This window comes from Eleutherodactylus coqui, chromosome 2, assembly GCF_035609145.1.
Source record: "Eleutherodactylus coqui strain aEleCoq1 chromosome 2, aEleCoq1.hap1, whole genome shotgun sequence".
NCBI classification, from domain to species: domain Eukaryota; kingdom Metazoa; phylum Chordata; class Amphibia; order Anura; family Eleutherodactylidae; genus Eleutherodactylus; species Eleutherodactylus coqui.
Window position 1 is genome coordinate 42,764,469 of NC_089838.1, and position 20,577 is coordinate 42,785,045.

Consider the following 20,577-nt stretch of genomic DNA (forward strand, 5'->3'; position numbering starts at 1 on the left):
CAGCATCCGCCTTCTGCATGAAACCGTGGCCTTCCGAAGACGTCTATCCTGTGGAATGGCGACTGAGTGAGTAGTCAGCTAGGGCTGGCCCTGCACTGGGATTCATTGTAACCACCTGAATCCACTAGGCACAAAAAAGGTTAGTTGCACAGCAAGGCCGCAAGGGTACACCGGTACAGGACTCTCGCTTGTCTCTTTGAGGAAAGATCAGCAGAGAGAGAGAGGGACGAACCCTAAGAATTTATAGATGGTACAAGTATAGACCGATTCACGGTCCTCTGCCAGTAATAATGCAGGGAGAACAATGCAGGAGGGTCGCAGCGCTGCTGAATCCGTCCGCCTTAACTCCGCTGAAAGTATTAACTTCCCTATACTCTCGCAAGAGAATCAGAGGAACTTGTTCTGCTGAGAATCAGCACCCAATACCTGATCCGCAATTAGAGACTGCTCTGAAATACAAAGTACTTCTACGGCCACGGTCTCTCCATCCACAATATAGGAAAAAAAGCGGCCTGTTCTGCAGCCATTAGGGTTGGCCGGGAATTCTGTCTCAACCTGCTTGTAGTTCAGACGATCCGAGCTACCCCTGTAGGGAGCGGACTCACAGTGCATAGGCATGACAAAGCTGACTGGAGGGGGAGCCCCACAGACGTATCTATAGACCCCCCCCCGATGTCTCGGCTGTGGTGAGAGCATACATACGGTAGTATGCGGCTCTCCTGTAAACCCTGCCGGGAACAGCAGGCGGTCATCCCCGGGGAGCTAGGTAAGGACCGATGCGCAAGCTCACCCGCTACAGAGCGGAGATGATGTGCGATGTGTTCGCAGATTCCTGTGATAGTACTCTTTCCATTTGGAAGGTACAGCAGGTCTCAGCAAGGCTAGAGAAAAAACCCACAGGCAATTCTACAATATTGCTCATAGGGCGGCCTACTCCGGGTGAATGTAATTCTCATGTCATAGCGAGATCGCACACCCTGTCCGTGGCTCTGGCCGACCCGTCCGTGTGTCATCCTGACCGCGGTCCCTGCGGCAGGCTGCCTGCAGGTAACAACTGGGCAAGCTAGGCATTAGCCCAGGATCAAGGCTGGGGTACAGCTGACAATCAGTTCGATTGTCCGAGAGATTAAATATTTTCTGCTGGGTAGTCTGGCAATGAGCGCACATGATCTGTGGCTCTGTCCGGCCCCTGGATGCAGGAACTGCAGGAGGGGCAACAGGGCGCTACCCAGGGGAAGCTCTGGACTAGTACATGTGCTCCTTCAGGGTACGGAAGGTATCACCGCTCTCAGCATGTCTGGAGTACTGCTGACAATCAGCTTGAACCCTGTCACTTGTAAACGAGATATACTCCAGTTGGAACATAGTATGTGGCTCCGGCCACCCGTCTGTGCGTCATCCTGGACACCGGCACTGTGGTATGCCTGCCTGCCGGGAAGTGCAGGAGGGGTAGCAGAGGAGCCACCGACAGACAAGGCTCAACCCGGTGCTGAGCGGACATGAAGAGAGATGGGTCAAGAGACTCCCTGTACTGCTGTCCGTACGAGATCCTTTCTGTTGGATGCAATATCGTATGCAGTGAGCGCACTTGGTATGTGGTTCTGGTCTGTCCTTCTAGACGCGGGCCCTGCGGTACGACTGGCTGCAGTAACTGCAGGGCATTATCGATAGGCAAGGAAACTGAATCCGATGCTTGGTAGACATGGGGAGCAATCAGTAAGCCCAGAGTAGTGCTGACAAGGGTTCACGCACTTAGTCCATAAACGAGATAATCTCTGCTGGATGTAATCTCGTAGTGTAGCGAGACCGCACTTGGCATGTGGCTCTGGCCGGCCCCGTCCGCGTGACATCCTGGACACGGACACTGCGTTACGCTGGCTGCAAGGAACTGCAGGAGGGGCAACAGGGGAGTTACCGATAGGCAAGGCTCAACCCGGTCCGGAGCAAACATGACGGGCGAGGAGTTCAGTAATGCTGACCATTAGTCTGACCCATGTTGTCCATAAGACTAGATAATCTCTGCAGGATGTAATCTCGTATTGTAGCGAGAGCGCACAGTATGTGGCTCCGGCCGCCCCGTCCGTCAATCTATATATGGACCCTGCGGTATGCATGGTTGCAGGGAACTGCCGGAGGGGCAACAGGGGAGGAGGATGGGAGGTGCTAGGCGCATATGGGGTGGTCAGCATAGCCCTGAACAACCGCCGCATGCAGGCGAAACGGACGTACAGTAGCATTATACGCCAACCTATGGCGGTCATAAACACAAGTTGTACATGGCGAACAACGCATTCCTGTGTTTTAGCCTATCGGTGGTAAAACAAGCGGGTCATACAACCGCCTATCCTGCCTAGCGACAATGTATGTAGGACCCGTGCTCCCCCCAAAAAAGGGGTGCAGACTGCACAGCGACTAATCTGTTCAGCAAAACATAAGCCCGCGCAGCAGTCAAAAACCTTGACCCCGCAGCAGCGAAGGCATCTATATCGCTAGTGACCTTATGTGGTGGCAATATGATGGCCGCGCCTGGGTTAAAACACTTAGCAGTGTTGTGACATTACCACGGGTTTGAACTAAACACACAGGTCGCGCAGCATCATATTCAATGGCCGCGCAGCGCCTGACACACACGGGCCGCGTGGCACCAAATTCAATGGCGCGCGGCGCCCGAAGCACTCGGCCCGCCACACCCGGATCAGTGGACGTGCGCCACCATATTCAATGGCCGCGCGGCGCCCGATGCACCCAGGTCGCCGCCGCGCCCGACTCAACGGCCGTGCAGCGCCATATTCAATGGTCGCGCCCGAGGTACACGGTCGGTGCGCAGCCAAATTCAAATAGCCGTGCAGCGCCCCGAAAACACGCCCGACTCAATGGCCGTACGGCGCCATATTCAAATGAATGCGCTTGAGACGTGCGGGTGGCACCGCGCCCGATACACATGGGCCACTGCCGCGCCACCCCGCCCCCGATACACACTGGACTCCAGGGGGCGGTTAACCCATGCTGTTAGGAAGCTCGAGTGTCGCTGCGCTGTACAGTAGCGCATAGTGACAGAGAGCTGCACGGTAGACCGGGCACACGACTGCACTGAGGGTGCGGGCGGGCGTGTGGGGGCTGGGAGCAGCGCGTCGGGAAGACTCCCTTCCGCACTGCCGCCAAAATGAGCCGCAAGGCAGCTAGTCACAGCCCTACTGCGGACGTACAACAGAAAACTGCTGGCGGCAGCGTGCACAAGACATACGACTTCCTGACTGTCCCACTGCGAGCGGCACAACACGAGTCTCAAGCGGAAAACAGGAGAACCCAAGCCGCATGCGGCGCAATATACGCTGCAGGAGTGCAGCAGGCGCAGACAGGGCGAAACACAAAAATACAGGCAGCGCAAAGTATAAGCCGTAGGCAGCGCAACTACCCACGGTGCACGCGCTAGCGCAATCTGTTCAGTCCGCACAGCAGCAGACTAACGCAACAAAACCACATACTTCCCTCTTGACCGAGGTAGGGTGGCTTCCCGGCTCCAGCAGAGCTTCTCTCCACCATAGCCTGCCTTTGATGGGGCAAGGGATGCCGCACCATGAGAAAGGGGAGCTACATGGCTGGCGGGTCACACTCAGTTTGGGGGTGCTTTCTTTTCTTCTGAGGGGACCGGGCAGACAACAGAGGGCTAAGTTCACCTCTATTCGCCCTCCTTGGTGGGTTAACAGGGAGAGTCCTGCCTCCCCGTTAATCCCTGGTCTTCCGGGGGGGAAAGAAAAAAAAAAAGAGTCTCTGTAGGAGAGATGGTCTTGCTTCCTAGACACTAAGCAAAAAACTGAGCTAGCCCAATGCTTACAGGGGGATATAGCTAGTGGGAGGAGTTAACACTTTTATGCTTAGGTAGAAGCTATACTCCAAGGTCTTTGCTGTGTCCCCCAATAATACAGACAAGAAAATACATTTTATTCACCCGTGCGGATGCTGCGGTGGTCTCCTCCGTAGTGGCCAGATCTTCTTTCTTCTGCACAGCGGATGCACTCAGGACTCCGGCGGTGTGTCGAGCGCATGCGCTGTGCCTTCTTTTATTTTTCCTAAACTCCTGCTTCCCTTGGTCTGCAGTATCAGCTGCGGATCCGGATGGCTTCCATCGACTTTAACGGAAGCCGTCCGTACAGGAAAACTCCATAAAATGGAGCATGCTGTGTTTTTTTTTCATGTCGGGAAAGAAAAAAAAATAAATAAATAAAATCCCATCCGCAGGAATTTAAATACCTGTGGATGCTTGATGATAGTCTATGGGCATATTAAACTGCAGATCATCCGCACGGCAGAACCACGCGGATTCCGCAAATCAATTATGCCTGTGAACATGAGGCCCAAGGCTGGGTTCACACAGGACGGTAATCTTGCAGAATGTTCGCAGTGGGACCGCACAAAAATTCTCTCTATAGAGAGAAGCAAGACAGAAGTGGAAACGGAACAATAAATTGACAGGCTGCGGATTTGAGTTCCTCACCGCATGTCAGTTTCTGTGCTGCCTGTCTGCAGCATGGGAACGAGATTTAGCAAAATCTCGTCCACGTTTTGCTGGTTAGTCTCAGTTTTAAAAATGCATGGGAATTTCCGTGCCGTGACCCTGTGTACAGCTGTGAAAGTGTACTATGCAAGACCGCGTACTCACACCGATGGTCATGTGCAGTACACTTTTTTGTTTATATTTCCCGCCCCGTCGCTTAGCGATGACGCGGATACCCGCTGGCTATACGCAATGAGATTATATATGGGCTGCGGGTGTATCCGTGACCATAGAGAACAATGGGCTCTTTGTTATGCACTTAGTTATTTACGCCTCTGTACTTTACTTTACCAGACTCTGCCTATGTGAGGTTCTGAGAGGTGATGTTTTTTGGTTTTGCTACTAAACTAGAATGCTGCAGGATTTGGGATATTTTACCTTCGGGGTCTTCAGAACGAACTTGTGTTTTCGATCATCCGCTCCCAACTGCTCCTTCAGCTCCAAGAGTTTGGCAACTTCTTCTGCAATCTAAGAAAGAAGTAAATAATCATTGCCGTCCCACAATACTAGAATGTAAACATGAGTACATCAGTCGATACAGGAGACGTTTAACACAAAACTGAGTTACTGCATTATTAACCCTTTAGGCCACCCTCACACATTCATTCATAAAACATAGCTTTCAAAATCGCGGCGCTGGAAAAGTGGGCCATGTGGCAGCAGCCTTAGTGACACGGCTCATTTTAAAAGAAATTTAAAAATTGCACATTGCTGAAAGTTGCAGCAACATTGCATCAGTTAAAACATCGCAGGTGGGAAGGAAACCATTGTAAATCATTGGTTTCATAGTATGCTTTTTTACTGGCTCTCGCAACACGTGAGAATCTCACGATTTTCTCGGCCTTGTAAAAGCATCCTTATACTTAAGGCTCTTTGCACACAGAAGACATTAATGGTCGATTTTCGGACTGAAAAAAAAAAAAAAGGAAGAAAACAAGTGCGAAAAATCTGACAGAAATAGCACCCGTTTTTTAATTTTTATTTAATATGCAGACGGAAAAATCTGAGGTCAAAGGCTTTTTGTCAGATTCTCGGACGAAAATAGCACCTGCACATGTACAGAGTCGCGTATATTGGATATCACACGGACGGGATCCGTGTGCTGTTCGATGCGAACTGCGCCTTACAATATTAGGCGCAACTTTAAAAAAAAAACAAAAAAAACAACACACCCTTTATGAGCGAAGCTGCACTTTAAGGGCATGTTCACAAAGTGAAATGCAACACTGATTTTTTCCGCATGGATTCTGCCTCTACAATTTGCGGCTAAGCTGCGATTTCCTGCAATGCATTTTGCGGCAGATTTTGCCCCGTTAATGGGCAACGCTCCCATGCAGAAGGTGCAGAGCGATTCTGCATGGATCTGCATTAAGAAACGGCGTGACACTACTTATAGGGGTATTCCGGGCATTCACAATGGATGACTTATACTCAGGATAAGTCACCAACAGTTGATTGGCCGGGGTCCACCGCCCAGTATCCTTGCTGAGACATTCACATTGGTGGTCAAAGCTGTAAGTGTGATAGAAGGCATCACTTTTACGGGTTTCAACAACAATGAAGCCTTTCTAGTGCCGTCCCGGCTCTGACCGCTGGTGCGGATGTCTGTCTCCACTGCACTACCAGAGCAGCAGACCCCCACTTATGTAACTATAGAGGAATTCTCAGTCCACAGGGAGGTCATCAACAGTAAATGCCTCGATATATCAGTTTGTAACGTGGATCCATGCAAAGTCATGTTGAAAATTCTGTATGTGGATTTTACCAAGTGAGGCGCTAAATTCGTGAGTGAATCCGCCGCAAGATACGCGCCAGAAATTTGCGGCTTAAATGCAGATTTCTGCCGTAGCTTTTAAGAGGTAGAATCCGCACTGGTCTCTGCCGTGTGAACACACACTAAGGTGGGCCCAGTGGGCTTGTGGGGACATTTTGCCCTGTTGTCTTTATCCAGCTGCTCAATTCTGATTCCAGCTACAATAGTGTATTTGTGATGCTTTGTGACACGACTGCTTTGTTTCCTTGTTCTGTTTATCTTTATTGCATAATACAAATAAAGCCTTTTTAAAAATGTCAATGACAGCTGACGCTGTGCCGAAATATCCAGGTTAGAGGTAACGTGGATCCAGTCCATTTAACCAACTGCATGCCGGCTATAATAGTGCCCATGGCATCTATGCAGTTAGCGCACCATCACCCACTTGGCATAAAAGCGCCACGATTGTGGGGTGACGATGGGTTTTCAAGTCTACCATTCTTGTACTCCCATCAGACTGACAGACCTAATACACTGCAATACAGCAGTAATGCAATGTTTTATATCGGCGACTGCAGGGTCAAGTCTCCTAGCAGGACTAAAATATAAGAAAATACACAAAAGATAAGAGAAAAAACATAAAGACACACCATTCTCCCCAATCAGTACAAATTATGCACACATAATTGGTACTAATGAAACCAGAATAACCGATGCTATGAAAAAAAAAACGTTGGCAAAAAGTAACAAGCTACAGCTGGTCAGGTGTCTGGCGGTGGTTTATTTACACACGCACTCACAATTGGCTGACAACTATATAAAGTGAACGGGCAGCTTTTGCCCGATTCTCCAACGGGAAGGGGTGGGGGGTGCACACTGAAAGCAGCTAGGGCAACATGAAGACCAAACATGGCCCTGATCCTAGCAGTACACGATCACCTGCAGAGTTGTCGACAGTCCCAGGAAAGGACCGCAAAGAGGGTGGTTTGTGCAAATTAATCACAAAGCTGGTAGTTTGTGGGCGTTTCTTTATGTTTTGGGACGGGGCTTAAATGTCCTCTGTTGTGTTATCAGATGGAGATAGTGTCCAGGATTTATACATGGCTGGTATCCACACCCAGCAGGGGGAACTCCTGGTAAAAGGCCTGATAAAGGCTGTCCAACCGTAAAACGGTCCTTGTCATACACATGCATGGAGGAGATAATGAAGGACAACGACTGCCCCTCGCTGGGAGCAGTAATATACAGCCGGGAGGAAGATGGAACAGGGGCTGTGGGTTACAGTCCACCTACAAGAGGAGCAGCAGTGTGGTATGGAAGTACTGGGCACAGAACTGGGCACCATATGCTCTGCACTAGAAGCTCACTGAAATTAAACCTGTAGAAGATGTTAGCAGAATCCCTTTTTCCAACCAGATCCAACATCGGGGGTTGGGAACAAAGGACGCTGTACGACCCCTGAAGAGTCTTGTGCACACAGGGGGCGCAATAATGCTTGTACAGGCAAATTTACCCTTCTATGCATAAGATGGCACCAGTGCCAGAGCTGCACTGCCCATCGCTCCGTTCTTCCACACTATGCCAAACACACCAGTGTTCTTCGCCAACAGAAGGGGGACACTTTGCAGGAGGCACCAGGATTTGATGGTACAGGGGGTGCCCCTCACAAGTGGGTGTAGTTTACAAATGCAGTTTTTGACCCACGGGATAGAAGTGCGAGGTTAATCCCGGCACAATGTAGATGTGCCGAGTTCGCCCGCATTGCAGGTTGATTCCTGGCCGTGGCACAAAGGTATCTGGCAGAAAATGACTGGGAACAGTGTGCACACAGTATGGATGTACATATTCAGTACTTCCTTCCATCCTCTGGGCAGCAGGTGTATCGTCAATTATCCTCCCCTACCTGGTCTACTCTGGTGCCCCACTGTAGGCGGCAGCAGCAGAAAGGAAGAGATCAGGTCGGAGGAGTGTCAGCGGCGGCAGCAGAAACGAAGTGATCAGGTCGGAAGAGTGGCGGAGGAAGTAGCAGCAGCAGAAAGGAAGAGATCAGGTCGGAGGAGTGGCGGCGTCGGTGTCAGCAAAAAGGAAGTGATCAGGTCAAAGAGTGGTGGCGTCGGCAGAAAGGAAGTGAGCAGGGCGGAGGAGTGGCGGCGGCAGCAGAAAGGAAGTGATCAGGTCGGAAGAGTGGCGGGAGCAGCAGCAGAAAGGAAGTGATCAGGTCGGAAGAGTGGCGGAGGAAGCAGCAGAAAGGAAGAGATCAGGTCGGAGGAGTGGCGGCGTCGGTGTCAGCAAAAAGGAAGTGATCAGGTCGGAAGAGTGGCGGCGTCAGCAGAAAGGAAGTGAGCAGGTCGGAGGAGTGGCGGCGGCAGCAGAAAGGAAGTGATCAGGTCGGAAGAGTGGCGGCAGGAGCAGCAGAAAGGAAGAGATCAGGTCGGAGGAGTGGCGGCAGCGGCGTCAGCAGAAAGGAAGTGATCAGGTCGGAGGAGTGGCGGCGGCAGCAGAAAGGAAGTGATCAGGTCCGAAGAGTGGCGGCGGCAGCAGCAGAAAGGAAGAGATCAGGCAGGAAGAGTGGCGGCGGCAGCAACAGCAGGAGAAAGGAAGAGATCATGTCGGAGGAGTGGCGGCGGCGTCAGCAGAAAGGAAGTGATCAGGTCGGTAGAGTGGCGGCGGCAGCAGCAGAAAGGAAGAGATCAGGTCAGAGGAGTGGCGGCGGCAGCAGGAGAAAGGAAGAGATCAGGTCGGAGGTGTGGCGGCGGCGGCAGCAGAAAGGAAGTGACCAGGTCGGCAGAGTGGCGGCGGCAGCAGCAGGAGAAAGGAAGAGAGCAGGTCAGAGGAGTGGCGGCAGCAGCAGGAGAAAGAAAAGAGATCAGGTCGGAAGAGTGGCGGCGGCAACAGCAACAGCAAAAAGGAAGAGATCAGGTCGGAAGAGTGGCGGAGCAAGCAGCAGCAGGAGAAAGAAAGAGATCAGGTCGGAGGAGTGGCGGCGGCGGTGTCAGCAGAAAGGAAGTGATCAGGTCGGCAGAGTGGCGGCGGCAGCAGCAGCAGCAGAAAGGAAGAGATCAGGTCGGAAGAGTGGCGGCGGCAGCAGCAGCAGGAGAAAGGTAGAGATCAGGTCGGAGAAGTGGCGGCGGCAGTAGAAAGGAAGAGATCAGGTCGGAAGAGTGGCGGCGGCAACAGCAGCAGCAGAAAGGAAGAGATCAGGTCGGAAGAGTGGCGGCGGCAGCAGCAGAAAGGAAGAGATCAGGTCGGAAGAGTGGCGGCGGCAGCAGCAGAAAGGAAGAGATCAGGCCGGAGGATTGATGGCGGCAGCAGCAGAAAGGAAGAGATCAGGACGGAGGGGTGGCGGCGGCGGTGTCAGCAGAAAGGAAGTGATCAGGCCGGTAGAGTGGCGGCAGCAGCAGCAGAAAGGAAGAGATCAGGTGAGAGGAGTGGCGGCGGCAGCAGCAGCAGGAGAAAGGAAGAGATCAGGTCGGAGGTGTGGCAGCGGCGGCAGCAGAAAGGAAGTGATCAGGCCGGTAGAGTGGCGGGGGCAGCAGCAGCAGGAGAGAGGAAGAGAACAGGTCGGAAGAGTGACGGCGGCAACAGCAGCAGCAGCAGAAAGGAAGAGATCAGGTCGGAAGAGTGGCGGAGGAAGCAGCAGCAGCAGAAAGAAAGAGATCAGGTCGGAGGAGTGGCGGCGTCGGTGTCAGCAGAAAGGAAGTGATCAGGCAGGCAGAGTGGCGGCGGCAGCAGCAGCAGCAGGAAGGAAGAGATCAGGTTGGAAGAGTGGCGGCGGCAGCAGCAGCAGGAGAAAGGTAGAGATCAGGTCGGAGGAGTGGCGGTGGCGGCAGCAGAAAGGGAGAGATCAGGTCGGAAGAGTGGCGGCGGCAATAGCAGCAGCAGAAAGGAAGAGATCAGGTCAGAAGAGTGGCGGCGGCGGTGTCAGCAGAAAGGAAGTGATCAGGTCGGCAGAGTGGCGGCGGCAGCAGCAGCAGCAGAAAGGAAGAGATCAGGTCGGAAGAGTGGCGGCGGCGGCAGCAGCAGGAGAAAGGTAGGGATCAGGTCGGAGGAGTGGCGGCGGCGGCAGCAGAAAGGAAGAGATCAGGTCGGAAGAGTGGCGGCGGCAGCAGAAAGGAAGTGATCAGGCCGGAGGAGTGGCGGCGGCAGCAGCAGAAAGGAAGAGATCAGGACGGAGGAGTGGCGGCGGCGGTGTCAGCAGAAAGGAAGGGATCAGGCCGGTAGAGTAGGGGCGGCAGCAGCAGCAGCAGAAAGGAAGAGATCAGGTCAGAGGAGTAGCGGCGGCAGCAGCAGCAGGAGAAAGGAAGAGATCAGGTCGGAGGTGTGGCAGCGGCGGCAGCAGAAAGGAAGTGATCAGGCCGGTAGAGTAGCGGCGGCAGCAGCAGCAGGAGAGAGGTAGAGATCAGGTCAGAGGAGTGGCGGCGGCAGCAGCAGCAGGAGAAAGGAAGAGATCAGGTCGGAAGAGTGACGGCGGCAACAGCAGCAGCAGAAAGGAAGAGATCAGGTCGGAAGAGTGGCGGAGGAAGCAGCAGCAGCAGAAAGAGATCAGGTCGGAGGAGTGGCGGCGGCGGTGTCAGCAGAAAGGAAGTGATCAGGTAGGTAGAGTGGCGGCGGCAGCAGCAGCAGCAGAAAGGAAGAGATCAGGTCGGAAGAGTGGCGGCGGCAGCAGCAGCAGGAGAAAGGTAGAGATCAGGTCGGAGGAGTGGCGGCGGCAACAGCAGCAGAAAGGAAGAGATCAGGTCGGAAGAGTGGCGGCGGCAACAGCAGCAGAAAGGAAGAGATCAGGTCGGAAGAGTGGCGGCGGCAGCAGCAGAAAGGAAGAGATCAGGGCAGAGGAGTGGCGGCGGCAGCAGAAAGGAAGCGATCAGGTCGGAAGAGTGGCGGCGGCAGCAGCAGCAGAAAGGAAGAGATCAGGTCGGAGGAGTGGCGGCGGCAGTGTCAGCAGAAAGGAAGTGATCAGGTCGGCAGAGTGGCGGCGGCAGCAGCAGCAGAAAGGAAGAGATCAGGTCGGAAGAGTGGCGGCGGGGTGTCAGAAGAAAGGAAGTGATCAGGTCGGAAGAGTGGCGGCGGCAGCAGCAGCAACAGAAAGGAAGAGATCAGGTCGGAATAGTGGCGGCGTCAGCAGAAAGGAAGAGATCAGGTCGGAGGAGTGGCGGCAGGAGCAGCAGCAGCAGCAGAAAGGAAGAGATCAGGTCGGAGGAGAGGATAGAAGGACAGAATGTGATCAGTAACAGATTACCAGCGCAGCAGTAGTCAGTAGTAGAGTGTGAGGGAATATGGAGGGCACTATTCACTTTTGGGGCAGCGGCATTTTCCTGCATTGGTTTTAGGCTGCCGTCACCCAAGTGACGTCACACATCCTATCAGTACCCTGCGAGATGTCACAGCCTTCAGTGTAAAATAGGCTTAGAACTCCATCAGCTCTCTTGTTGCAAGGAGCATGCACACCTATATACGGTATTGTTAAAGGGACTAAGGCTCAGGGACTAAATTCTGTCCTGAGACAGGAGGGGGAGGAGGGTATACTACCCGCAGTTCCTCTCTGCCGCCCTTCCCATCCACCAGTTCTGAAACCTGGAACCAGCAGATTAGAACAACTGCAGGTGATATAACTGCGGACCCGGGGTGGAATCTGGTCCTGAAACTGGAGGCTTTTACTCTTCTGAAAAACGTATCATGTGACCTCCACACACAAGACTCAGTGGGGGCCGCGGCTGTCCCAGCATTTGTACCCAAATTGGGAGGCCGGCGGAGGAACGGAATCATTAGGCCAATTTCAGACAAATGTTACGGACACGGTCCAGATGACAACGAGCGGCAAATACTGATAACTATTTGCCCACGAAAAAAATAGTAATAAGGAGATATATAATAATTTTTATATTATATATCCCCAAAGCATGGACTAAATACAGAGCTAAAACATACTGATCTGAGCCCGGCCTTCCTCTCCTGATAACCGCCCTGCTGTTTTCACACAGAGTTTTGTCTTAGTTTGCTGTCCTGCATCTACCTACAGGGGCGCTGTAGCCATTTTCTGGCCCTATCAGGGAGACCGACACAATTTTATTAACCCCTTGAGTGGCGGGTTTCCTACCACCCTGTCATGCCCACCAGGGCAGGTTTTTTAAAATGGTCTAATCAATGAATTTCAACTAATTTTGCAGTTGCGTCTCAAGAGCCATAACGTTTTCATTTTTCCATTGACATGGCCATATAAGGGCTTGTTTTTTGCGGGAGAAGTTGTGATTTCTTAAACAGGGGGGAGGAAAAAAAGAAATGGGGAAAAAAGAAAAAAAGGGGCCATGTCATTAGGGAGTTAAATAATGCATTAACTTCCTTCTCTGGGTCATTACGACGCATGGATACCCCATGTGTGATTGTATTTTTGATTTTTTACAAAGTAAAGGGAGACAAGTGTTTTTATTATTTTTTTTATAATTTTTTTTTACTTTTTCTTTTTTTTTTTTTACTTTTTTTTTAAATTTTTGTCCCTGTAGGGGACTTCCACAGGGACCCATCAGGACCCCTGATCACATTCCGGGGGTCCGATGGTGACAGCCCTTTACATGCTGCAGTGACAGCCCTTTACATGCTGCAGTCACATAGACTGCAGCATGTAAAGGGTTAACACAGCAGAGATCGGAGGTTTTCTCTGATCTCTGCTGTAAGAGCTGGTGCCTAGCTGTCCTCTCACAGACAAGCACCAAGCTCTCCCTGCCACAGAGACCATCGGCTGGCTTCTGACAAGCCGATGGTCTCTATGGCAACCTGTAAACAAAGCAGGAGATTGCCGGCATATCGGCAATATCTTCTGCTGGTTTTTCAAAGCCCTTGCACTGCTCTGTTTGAGTCTGTGCAGGCAGAGCACAGTGCCACAGCTTGTAGCATTGTGCTCTGCAGCTCCCATAGTGATACATAGCCCGGAAATTTTCCGGGCTATGTCACTATGAGCAGTGGAGCTCGTCCCGGAAAATTTAAAGGGGCTCTGCCATTAAAAAAAAAAAGGTCTATACTTGCCTATTCCTCCCCAGGCAGTCTACTTACCACATCTACTCCCCGCCGACCTTCTCCTGGCTCCTCCAGTCCCCACTGGATCACCTCACTGCAAGTCGGACGATTCTTCGTCTTCCAGTGACGTTATGTACATTGCTGGCATTCTCCTTCCTGCAGGTCAGTGTACCCGCTCACTAGTGAGGTAGTGTTCCCAGCCTGGGGGGGGGGGGGGGGGGGGGGGGTCACGCATGTCACTACTGTTTTATTCATTTTAGTGGGACTGCCAGAAACAGCGGAGTCCCAGCACTCGGCCGTCTCCGGCGGTCCCTGGTACACGTCACCGTCCCGCTGTTCACTGCCCAACACTTGGGACCCCCCTATTCTCCGGATCGGCAGGACCCACCGATCACATCCAGCGGAGAGAGGAGACGTTACGTGTCAGACAAACCCTTTAATGATGTTCCCATGAGGGGGTCCCAACATACAGACCAACGAAGGCCATCACCTCCTAAAAAACAGCAGGGAAACATTATATACAAGGAATCACACAGCCGGGGGTCTCATCGCGCACAGCTCGCGCGCCACTCCGGAAGGGGGGGAGGGTCTCCTCGCGCACCACTCCGGAGGGGAGGAGGGTCTCATCGCACACCACTCCGGAGGGGAGGAGGGTCTCATCGCGCACTGCTCCGGAGGGAGGAGGGTCTCATCGCGCACCGCTCCGGAGGGGAGGAGGGTCTTATCGCACACCGCTCCGGAGGGGGGAGGGTCTCATCGCGCACCGCTCCGGAGGGGGGGGGGGAGGCTCTCAACGCGCACCGCTCCGGAGAGGGGGGGGGAGGCTCTCAACGCGCACCGCTCCGGAGAGGGGGGGGGAGGCTCTCAACGCGCACCGCTCCGGAGGGGGGGGGGAGGGTATTATCGCGCACGGCTCCGGAGGGGGGGGGGGGGAGGGTCTCATCGCGCAGCGCTCCGGAGGGGGGGGAGGGTCTGATCGCACACCGCTCCGGAGGGGGGGGGGGAGGTTCTGATCGCGCACAGCTCCGGAGGGGGGGGGGAGGGTTTGATCGCGCACCGCTCCGGAGGGGGGGGAGGGTCTGATCGCGCACCGCTCCGGAGGGGGGGGGGAGGGTCTCATCACGTACCGCTCCGGACGGGGGGGGGGAGGCTCTCAACGCGCACCGCTCCGGAGAGGGGGGGGGAGGCTCTCAACGCGCACCGCTCTGGAGGGGGGGGGGGAGGCTCTCAACGCGCACCGCTCCGGAGGGGGGGGGGAGGCTCTCAACGCGCACCGCTCCGGAGGGGGGGGGAAGGGTCTCATCGCGCACGGCTCCGGAGGGGGGGGGGGAGGGTCTCATCGCGCAGCGCTCCGGAGGGGGGGGAGGGTCTGATCGCGCACCGCTCCGGAGGGGGGGGGACGTTCTGATCGCGCACCGCTCCGGAGGGGGGGGGAGGGTCTGATCGCGCACCGCTCCGGAGGGGGGGGAGGGTCTGATCGCGCAACGCTCCGGAGGGGGGGGGGGTGTCTCATCGCGCACGGCTCCGGAGGGGGGGGGAAGGGTCTCATCGCGCAGCGCTCCGGAGGGGGGGGGGGAGGGTCTCATCGCGCAGCGCTCCGGAGGGGGGGAGGGTCTCATCGCGCACCGCTCCGGAGGGGGGGAGGGTCTCATCGCGCACCGCTCCGGAGGGGGGGGGGGGCTCATCGCGCACCGCTTCGGAGGGGGTCTCCGCGCACGGCTCCGGAGGGGGGGGGTCTCATCACGCACGGCTCCGGAGGGGGGGGGAGGGTCTCATCACGCACGGCTCCGGAGGGGGGAGGGTCTCATCGCGCACCGCTCCGGAGGGGGGGAGGGTCTCATCGCGCACCGCTCCGGACGGGGGGGGGGGGAGGCTCTCAACGCGCACTGCTCCGGAGGGGGGGGGGGAGAAGGGTCTCATCGCGCACCGCTCCGGAGGGGGGGGGGGGGAGAAGGGTCTCATCGCGCACCGCTCTGGAGGGGGGGGGGGTGTCTATCATGCACGCTCTGGAGGGGGGGGGGGTCTATCATGCACCGCTCGGGGGGGGGGTCCATCATGCACCGCTCTGGAGGGGGGGTCCATCATGCACCGCTCTGGAGGGTCTATCACGCACCGCTCTGAAGGGGGGGGGGGTCTATCACGCACCGCTCCGGAGGGGGGGGTCTATCACGCACCGCTCTGGAGGGGGGGGGGGGGTCTATCATGCTCCGCTCTGGAGGGGGGGGGGGTCTATCATGCACCGCTCTGGAGGGGGGGGTCTATCATGCACCGCTCTGGAGGGGGGGGGGTCTATCATGCACCGCTCTGGAGGGGGGGGGTCTATCATGCACCGCTCTGGAGGGGGGGGGGCCTATCATGTACCGCTCTGGAGGGGGGGGGCCTATCATGCACCGCTCTGGAGGGGGGGGCCTATCATGCACCGCTCTGGAGGGGGGGGGGCTATCATGCACCGCTCTGGAGGGGGGGGGCCTATCATGCACCGCTCTGGAGGGGGGGGGGGCCTATCATGCACCGCTCTGGAGGGGGGGGGCCTATCATGCACCGCTCTGGAGGGGGGGGGGCCTATCATGCACCGCTCTGGAGGGGGGGGGCCTATCATGCACCGCTCTGGAGGGGGGGGGCCTATCATGCACCGCTCTGTAGGGGGGGGGGGTCTATCATGCACCGCTCTGGAGGGGGGGGTCTATCATGCACCGCTCTGGAGGGGGGGGGTCTATCATGCACCGTTCTGGAGGGGGGGGGGGTCTATCATGCACCGCTCTGGAGGGGGGGGTCTATCATGCACCGCTCTGGAGGGGGGGGGTCTATCATGCACCGCTCTGGAGGGGGGGGGGGGTCTATCATGCACCGCTCTGGAGGGGGGGGGTCTATCATGCACCGCTCTGGAGGGGGGGGTCTATCATGCACCGCTCTGGAGGGGGGGGGGTCTATCATGCACCGCTCTGGAGGGGGGGGGGTTTCATGCACTGCTCTGGAGGGGGGGGTCTATCATGCACCGCTCTGGAGGGGGGGGGGGTCTATCATGCACCGCTCTGCAGGGGGGGGGTCGGTCTATCATGCACCGCTCTGGAGGGGGGGGGGGTCTATCATGCACCGCTCTGGAGGGGGGGTCTATCATGCACCGCTCTGGAGGGGGGGGTCTATCATGCACCGCTCTGGAGGGGGGGGGGGGGTCCTATCATGCACCGCTCTGGAGGGGGGGGGGTCTATCATGCACCGCTCTGGAGGGGGGGGGGGTCTATCATGCACCGCTGTGGAGGGGGGGGTCTATCATGCACCGCTCTGGAGGGGGGGGGGTCTATCATGCACCGCTCTGGAGGGGGGGGTCTATCATGCACCGCTCTGGAGGGGGGGGGGGTCCTATCATGCACCGCTCTGGAGGGGGGAGGGGTGTCCTATCATGCACCGCTCTGGAGGGGGGGGGTCTATCATGCACCGCTCTGGAGGGGGGGGTCTATCATGCACCGCTCTGGAGGGGGGGGGGTTCTATCATGCACCGCTCTGGAGGGGGGGGGTCTATCATGCACCGCTCTGGAGGGGGGGTCTATCATGCACCGCTCTGGAGGGGGGGAGGGTCTATCATGCACCACTCTGGAGGGGGGGGGGTCTATCATGCACCGCTCTGGAGGGGGGGGGGTCTATCATACACCGCTCTGGAGGGGGGGTCTATCATGCACCGCTCTGGAGGGGGGGGTCTATCATGCACCGCTCTGGAGGGGGGGGGGTCCTATCATGCACCGCTCTGGAGGGGGGGGGGTCCTATCATGCACCGCTCTGGAGGGGGGGGTCTATCATGCACCGCTCTGGAGGGGGGGGGGTCTATCATGCACCGCTCTGGAGGGGGGGGGGGTCTATCATGCACCGCTCTGGAGGGGGGGGGTCTATCATGCACCGCTCTGGAGGGGGGGGGTCTATCATGCACCGCTCTGGAGGGGGGGGTCTATCATGCACCGCTCTGGAGGGGGGGGTCTATCATGCACCGCTCTGGAGGGGGGGGTCTATCATGCACCGCTCTGGAGGGGGGGTCCTATCATGCACCGCTCTGGAGGGGGGGGGTCCTATCATGCACCGCTCTGGAGGGGGGGGGTCTATCATGCACCGCTCTGGAGGGGGGAGGGTCTCCTCGCGCACCGCTCCGGAGGGGGGGGAGGGTCTCATCGCGCACCGCTCCGGAGGGGGGGGGGGAGGGTCTCATCGCGCACCGCTCCCGAGGGGGGGGGAGGGTCTCATCCCGCACCGCTCCGGAGGGGGGGGGGGGACTCATAGCGCACCGCTCCGGAGGGGGGGAGAGGGTCTCATCACGCACCGCTCCGGAGGGGGGGGAGGGTCTCATCACGCAGCGCTCCGGAGGGGGGGAGGCTCTCAACGCGCACCGCTCCGGAGGGTGCGGGGGGGGGGGGGAGGCTCTCAACGCGCACCACTCCGGAGGGGGGGGGAGGCTCTCAAGGCGCACCGCTCTGGAGGGGGGGGGGGAGGCTCTCAACGCGCACCGCTCCGGAGGGGGGAGGCTCTCATCACGCACTGCTTCGGAGGGGGGGGGTGTCTCATCGCGCGCCGCTCCGGAGGGGGGGGGGGAGGGTCTCATCGCGCACCGCTCCGGAGGGGGGGGGGGGTCTCATAACGCACCGCTCCGGAGGGGGGGGGGAGGGTCTCATCGCGCACCGCTCCGGAGGGGGGGAGGGTCTCATCGCGCACCGCTCCGGAGGGGGGGGGGGTCTCATCGCGCACCGCTCCGGAGGGAGGGGGAGGGTCTCATCGCACACCGCTCCAGAGGGGGGGGGGGAGGGTCTCATCGCGCACCGCTCCAGAGGGGGGGGGAGGGTCTCATCGCGCACCGCTCCGGAGGGGGGGGGGAGGGTCTCATCGCGCACCGCTCCGGAGGGGGGGGGGAGGGTCTCATCGCGCACCGCTCCGGAGGGAGGGGGGAGGGTCTCCTCGCGCACCGCTCTGGAGGGGAGGAGGGTCTCCTCGCGCACCGCTCCGGAGGGGGGGGGAGGGTCTCATCGCGCACCGCTCCGGAGGGGGGGGGGGAGGGTCTCATCGCGCACCGCTCCGGAGGGGGGGGGAGGGTCTCATCCCGCACCGCTCCGGAGGGGGGGGGGGAGGGACTCATAGCGCACCGCTCCGGAGGGGGGGGGGGGAGGGTCTCATCACGCACCACTCCGGAGGGGGGGGGGAGGGTCTCATCACGCACCGCTCCGGAGGGGGGGAGGCTCTCAACGCGCACCGCTCCGGAGGGTGCGGGGGGGGGGGGAGGCTCTCAACGCGCACCACTCCGGAAGGGGGGGGGGAGGCTCTCAACGCGCACCGCTCCGGAGGGGGGGGGGGGAGGCTCTCAACGCGCACCGCTCCGGAGGGGGGGAGGCTCTCATCGCGCACTGCTTCGGAGGGGAGGGGTGTCTCATCGCGCGCCGCTCCGGAGGGGGGGGGAGGGTCTCATCGCACACCGCTCCGGAGGGGGGGGGTCTCATAACGCACCGCTCCGGAGGGGGAGGGTGGAGGGTCTCATCGCGCACCGCTCCGGAGGGGGGGGGGGAGGGTCTCATCGCGCACCGCTCCGGAGGGGGGGGTCTCATCGCGCACCGCTCCGGAGGGGGGGGGGAGGGTCTCATCGCACACCGCTCCGGAGGGGGGGGGGGTCTCATAACGCACCGCTCCGGAGGGGGGGGGGTGGAGGGTCTCATCGCGCACCGCTCCGGAGGCGGGGGGGGAGGGTCTCATCGCGCACCGCTCAGGAGGGGGGGGTGGGGTCTCATCGCGCATCGCTCCGGAGGGGGGGGGAGGGTCTCATCGCGCACCGCTCCGGAGGGGGGGGGGGAAGGGTCTCATCGCGCACCGCTCCGGAGGGGGGGGAGGGTCTCATCGCGCACCGCTCCGGAGGGGGGGGGAGGGTCTCATCGCGCACCGCTCCGGGGGGGGGGGGGAGGGTCTCATCGCGCACCGCTCCGGGGGGGGGGGGAGGGTCTCATCGCGCACCGCTCCGAAGGGGGGGGGGTCTCATCGCGCACCGCTCCGGAGGGGGGGGGGGGAGGGTCTCATCGCGCACCGCTCCGGAGGGGGGGGGAGGGTCTCATCGCGCACCGCTCCGGAGGGGGGGGGAGGGTCTCATCGCGCACTGCTCCGCCGGGGGGGGGGGGGGGTCTCATCGCGCACCGCTCCGGAGGGGAGGGTGTCTCATCGCGCACCGCTCCGGGGGGGGGCTCATCGCGCACCGCTCCGGGGGGGGGGGGCGGGGGGGCTCATCGCGCACCGCTCCGGAGGGGGGGGAGAAGGGTCTCAACGCGCACCGCTCCGGAGGGGGGGGGGGTCTCATCGCGCACCGCTCCGGAGGGGGGGGGGGGGGGAGGGTCTCATCGCGCACCGCTCCGGAGGGGGGGGAGGGTCTCATCCCGCACCGCTCCGGAGAGGGGGGGGAGGGACTCATAGCGCACCGCTCCGGAGGGGGGGGGGAGGGTCTCATCACGCACCGCTCCGGAGGGGGGGGGGAGGGTCTCATCACGCACCGCTCCGGAGGGGGGGAAACTATCAACGCGCACCGCTCCGGAGGGTGCGGGGGGGGGGGAGGCTCTCAACGCGCACCACTCCGGAAGGGGGGGGGGAGGCTCTCAACGCGCACCGCTCCGGAGGGGGGGGGAGGCTCTCAACGCGCACCGCTCCGGAGGGGGGGAGGCTCTCATCGCGCACTGCTTCGGAGGGGGGGGGGTGTCTCATCGCGCGCCGCTCCGGAGGGGGGGGGAGGGTCTCATCGCGCACGGCTCCAGAGGGGGGGGGGTCTCATAACACACCGCTCCGGAGGGGGGGGGGGTGGAGGGTCTCATCGCGCACCGCTCCAGAGGGGGGGGGGAGGGTCTCATCGTGCACCGCTCCGGAGGGGGGGGGGGGTCTCATCGCGCACCGCTCCGGAGGGGGGGGAGGGTCTCATCGCACACCGCTCCGGAGGGGGGGGGGGGGGAGGGTCTCATCGCGCACCGCTCCGGAGGGGGGGGAGGGTCTCATCGCGCACCGCGCCGGAGGGGGGGGAAGGGTCTCATCGCGCACCGCTCCGGAGGGGGGGGGGGGTTGTCTCATCGCGCACCGCTCCGGAGGGGGGGGGAGGGTCTCATCGCGCACCGCTCCGGAGGGGGGGGGGGGAGGGTCTCATCGCGCACTGCTCCGCCGGGGGGGGGGGGGGTGTCTCATCGCGCACTGCTCCGCCGGGGGGGGGTGTCTCATCGCGCACCGCTCCGGAGGGGGGGGGTGTCTCATCGCGCACCGCTCCGGA

At 59.2% G+C, this 20,577-nt stretch overlaps 1 protein-coding gene across 2 annotated transcripts in view; it reads right to left on the bottom strand.

Annotated features, from left to right (window-relative positions):
* The window catches only part of LOC136611248 (histidine--tRNA ligase, cytoplasmic-like), a 50,761-nt gene extending 37,255 nt beyond the window's left edge, over positions 1–13,506 (bottom strand). The window contains exons 1-2 of one of the 2 annotated variants that reach the window (XM_066590684.1): positions 13,353–13,506; positions 4,934–5,023 (exon numbers count right to left, since the gene is read on the bottom strand). The gene's annotated coding sequence lies outside the window, so the exon portion shown is untranslated. Of the gene's footprint in view, positions 1–4,933; positions 5,272–13,352 lie in introns of those variants that run through there. The other variant, XM_066590683.1, reaches the window with a different exon arrangement.
* Between the last annotated feature and the right edge of the window lie 7,071 nt (positions 13,507–20,577).